Here is a 4,966-nt window from a genome sequence, read left to right as displayed (position 1 = left end):
TCCCTAATCAGAGTAAAAACCCAGGCCAGTGTCTTTTCCTTTAGTCTTGACAAACAGAACCAGATTTTGGGGGGGGGGGGGGGAGGCAGTCTCTGCAGAGTGGTCCCATCAGAGTTTTCATACAGAATGCTCGCTGGTGGCAGACAGATTTCAGAGGTGACCTTCTTTTACCTTAAGGTCAACATCCAATAACCAGAAGTCTTCCAAACCCATGGCTTGACACGGGATTGGTCAGGGAAGTTCTCTGCATGGGTACGAGCACTCGTGCCCCAGCCCCTCAACCCCTGAAAATGGACCCCTGTGCAAAGTTTGTCTCGATCCCCTTCTTGGTCAGGCTGTTGAGCCGATCACTGTCTGCAGGAGTGCTAGAACCATCAGACGTGCTGATGGGTGAGGTACCTTACAAGAGCCTCAGCAGCCTGGCAGCCTCACGTCCCCTGATCTCACTCATTCCCAGCCTCAGACTCTGAACCGGTGCTGTCACAAGGACATCAACACAGCAGCCAAGTTCATTGGGGCTGCAGCTGCCGCGGTAGGGGTGGCTGGCTCTGGGGCTGGGATTGGGACTGTGTCTGGGAACCTCGCCATGGGTTATTTCAGGAATCCCTCTCTGAAGCAGCACCTCTTCCCCTACGCTATCCTGGGCTTCCCCTCTTGGACGCCATGGGGCTCTTTTGCCTGATGGTGGCCCTTCTTAGCCTCTTTGCCACATGAAGGGGTCGTGTCCACCTCCCATAGGTCTTCCTCCTGTGTCTCATCTGCCCAGTATGTTCCTTTTCTTACACCTCCCCAGGCAGCCTGGGGAAAGTGGTTTGCTCAGGGTTTGACAGGGGGAAGACAAATAATTACTGTAATAATAATAATAAAAAGTTTGGTTAGGGAATCACTGAGGTCTTTCTCTAGGGGTGAAAGCTATAGGTCTAGCAGAAATGATATATACTATTCTCATAAGGGATAGGAACATCTCAAAATACTTGGCCCGCCCACGTATCTTAAAATTTCACCATTAAAAACACATTTCTGGGATGCCTGGTTGGCTCAGTCAGTTGGGCATCTGCCTTTGGCTCCGGTAATGATTCTGCAGTCCTGGGATGGAGCCTTGCCTTGGGCTCCCTGCTCTGTTGGGGGCCTGCTTCTCCCTCTCCCTCTGCTGTTGCTCCTGCTTGTGCTCTGTCCGTTTCTCTCCCTCTCTCTCAAATAAAAATCTTAAAAAAATTTTTTTTCTAACATTCAACATGCTAATTAGCCCCCGTTTTCTTTTTCTTTTCTTTTCTTTCTTTTTTTAAAGATTGTTAGTTGACAAAGTGTGCAAGCAAGGACAAGCAGGGGAAGCTGCAGAGGGAGAGGGAGAAGCAGACTCTCCACTGAGCAGGGAGCCCAATATGGGCAATCCCCGTGACCTGAACTGAAGGCAGATACTTAACTGGCTAAGCCACCCAGGCACCCCTAACCCCTGTTTTCTTACACTTACTATGTTAATTGCCAAAGCCTTGGTGTTGGCTTTGATACAGGTAATAGAACTATATGCAGTTATGCAGTTGTTGCCACTGGTGGGTTTCCCTTTTTTTTTTTTTTATATTTTATTTATTTGACAGAGAGAAATCACAACTAGGCAGAGAGGCAGGCAGAGAGAGAGGAGGAAGCAGGTTTCCTACAGAGCAGAGAGCCCGATGTGGGGCTTGATCCCAGTACCCTGAGATCATGAACTGAGCCGAAGGCAGAGAGGCTTAACCCACTGAGCCACCCAGGTGCCCGGTTTCCCTTTTTATGTAATGGTTCTACTAGGGCTGCACGTTATCTTTAAAATTAAAGCTTAACCAACATATACGTGATTTCATACTATTTGTGCTGAAGCATTTGTGAGTTATAGATCTAACATCTGACCTTGGTAGAAACCCTAGATCCAGCTATTCCTGATGCTGTTGCTGTGAATTTGACCACTATATGAGGCAACTCATTTTATGTTTTAGCTTAACTGGTATGAATTGGGTTCCCTACTGTTACTCTGAAAATATACCTGAACAAAATAGAGTACTAGAAATACAGAAGGGAGGGTAGAGGAGTCTATATTTGTTCCTCCTGCCTTGTTTCTTAATTTTCAACTAAACTAAATTTTCAACTAAATTTTCTGATATTTTAGAAGTAAATGCTCATGGGAAAATAGTTAAATCTTTAATATTTTAATCCAGGCCCAGTTCTTACTGTCAGAAAATGCAAATTTCCTCTACTGCCATTTTTAAAGTGTTGTTCTAAAGTTTAGAGCTGCCTTAGTGAAACCATCTTCCAGATTTATGCACCTCCCCCGAGCCAGGCTTCATGGGTGGGGGCTTTGTTAAACAACTTTCCTAGAAGATCAAACCCCTGGGACAACAATGGAAAGCTTTCTGTCTTAGAGGAGGTACTAGGATCCTCAAAAATAAAGATCATCAGGAAAGAATGATGTTTTTTTTTCCTCCCCATGCAAATCAGCATTTCCAGAGGACGCCAGCATTTTAAAAACTGGCTGATGTTTAAAGCTACCAAATGATGTTCAGTGTTCAGTACCTCTGCTCCAAGGTACAGACATGTTTTCGATCAGATCTCTGCCTTTTTGGCTCTGGGTCTATCCATGTTTATAACAGGAAGAACAAGGGTGGTTCAAAGCCTCTGTGGAACGTAAGCATGGGCACATTGAACTTGTAGAAGCCTATGGTTCAAGTGCCCTGGTGGTCTGTGCACTCCAATTGCTTTCTGATGATTCAATGCAAGGCACTGTGTTCTGTACTGACGAGGTGATGAGACCTGGAGACAGACATGCATTCCATGGACCTTCCGCTCCAGTGGGAAGATGGACAAAAAGCCAGGAATGAGATCTGTGAATAGATTGTGTTGTTTTGTTTGAGCACCATCACTCAATTTAAAAAATTCTAACCGTGCTTGGAGGGAGAAGACTGCTGGCTGACAGTCGCACAGGGAGGGGCAGGGGTGCGGGGCTGGGGTTGGGGAGGAGTCAGCTTCCTATTGAGGTTACTCTGAGATGCCTTGAGATGAATAGGGGGCTAATTAGCCATTTGTCCCGGTACCTGAATTGTTTCTAGTAACAAGTAGCCTAATTATATGAGGGCCTATTGTGGGTTCATTGGACACAAGCCTCGTTAGGTAGACTTGGCTGTCAGTCATTTAACAACCAGTGGTGGGAGGTGGGTAATTATTCCAGCCTTGTACTCTCAGCACAGAGGCCCCGTTAGAAAATTGTTTAGGGCTTGGCTACTTGGGATGTGGTTCACGAATGGGAACAGTGACATTCCCCAGGAACCCATTAGAAATGCAGAATCTCAGGCCCACCCACGCTCGGTGAATTACTTTTTTTAGAGAGGGAGAGACATTTTTTAGAGAGGAGGAGGGAGAATCCCAAGTAGGCTCTAGGCCCAGTGCATGAGCCCGACATGGGGTAGGATCCCGCAACCCTGAGATAATGGAATTTGTCTTTTATTTTTACTTTATTTGTAAGATTTTATTTGAAAGAGCATGAGCGGGGGGGGGGGGGGTGGTGGCAGAGGGAGAGGGAGAAGCAGATTCCCTGCTGAGCAGGGAGCCTCATAAGTGGTTTGATCCCAGCACCCCAAGATCATGACCTGAGCTGAAGAATGTGGAGCATGAGCAGGGGGAGATCTAGAGGGAGAGGGCAAAGCAGACTCCCCACTGAGCAGGAGGCCAGACATGAGGCTCCATACCAGGACCATGGGATCATGACCTGAGCCAAAGGCAGATACTTAACCTACTGAGCCACCCATGTGCCCCTCATCTGCTTTTTAAATAAGATCTGTGAATCATGCATGCACCTGGAGAAGTACTGGCAAATAGGCCTAGCCCCTCAGCTGGGTGACAAGTTTGTTGGCAGACTGACATGCGAATGCAGGGCTACTCCCTGTAAAGGCTGCCAGCGGGAACACAGAAGGGGGTATGAGCGACGCCCAGCTAGCATAGGAGTGATGGGGCCTGGAAGGGGCTTCAGGAGGGCTTTCCAGGGCAATGACCCCCCCTAAGATGAAGAACTTATGACACGCATACAGGGTAAAGTGGAGGAAGGTCACCGAGATCTGTGGTCGGAGTACTACTACTCTTGCATGAATTCTCCGCCTTCAGTGCCCATGGTTCTTGGTCATGCTGCTTTGAAGAAGGAAGAAGTAAGCCAGACGAGGAGTGGAGGAGGCAAAGCAAAGTTTATTGAACAAGAGGAGAAAGCTCCGGGAGAGGGAGGGGACCCAGAGAGGGTTGTCCGTGGAGTTTCTAAGTTGAGGGGTTTCTACGCGCTCTTTGGCAGAACTCTCTGAGGCCATCGGGGTGTGCGGAGTTGGGTCCATCTAGGCATCAGTCACGCATCTGTCTACCTCTTAGGTTAATGTCAACGTGCTGATGGTGTTTTTTGGCTGACATCTGGGGACTTAGGTCTTAAGTGCCCCTTGCTGGTGATTGTGACAAATGTTTTGTGGTTAATGGTTTTATTTTAGGGCATTTTGCAGAAGTCCTTTCTCCAAAGACTGGAAAGCAGAATGCTAGTGTGGTCCTGTCTAAGCTTCAAAACAGGGTGTCAATGCTGTTTTATTCCAGCTGCTCTGACTCCCTATTTCCTTGTGGGGGACCCTGGTCCTGCCTACCTACCTGTCCAATTCCTAACACTCCCGTGTTTGTGGGAAGATGATGGGCTGGGGAAGGGTGAAACAGAACTCCGGAGACCAGGGTTCCAGATGAGACCAGCAGGACCTGAAACCATGTGGTTGGGTTCTTCCAGACATGAGAATGGAGCTAAGACGAAGAATGGCTGGAAGGTTTAGGAACAGACAGCATGGAACAGAGCAGTCCTGGAAGGCTTGGCAGGCACGCAATACAGCCTCTTCCTGCTCAAGCAGACTTCGCTGAATCTTACCCAAAACAGGTGCACGTGTCTTTCCCTCAGCAGTACGGATTTCCTCCAAGTGGATTGCTC

General features: G+C 47.9%; 1 pseudogene; it reads left to right on the top strand.

The window, feature by feature from the left end:
* Positions 1–245: 245 nt before the first annotated feature.
* LOC123952609 lies at positions 246–714 on the top strand (annotated as a pseudogene).
* The last annotated feature ends 4,252 nt before the right edge of the window (positions 715–4,966 follow it).

This window comes from Meles meles, chromosome 11 (assembly GCF_922984935.1).
Source record: "Meles meles chromosome 11, mMelMel3.1 paternal haplotype, whole genome shotgun sequence".
Taxonomy (NCBI): Eukaryota; Metazoa; Chordata; class Mammalia; order Carnivora; family Mustelidae; genus Meles; species Meles meles.
Note: the sequence above shows the minus strand (reverse complement) of the source record. Positions and strands in the feature narration are given on the sequence as shown.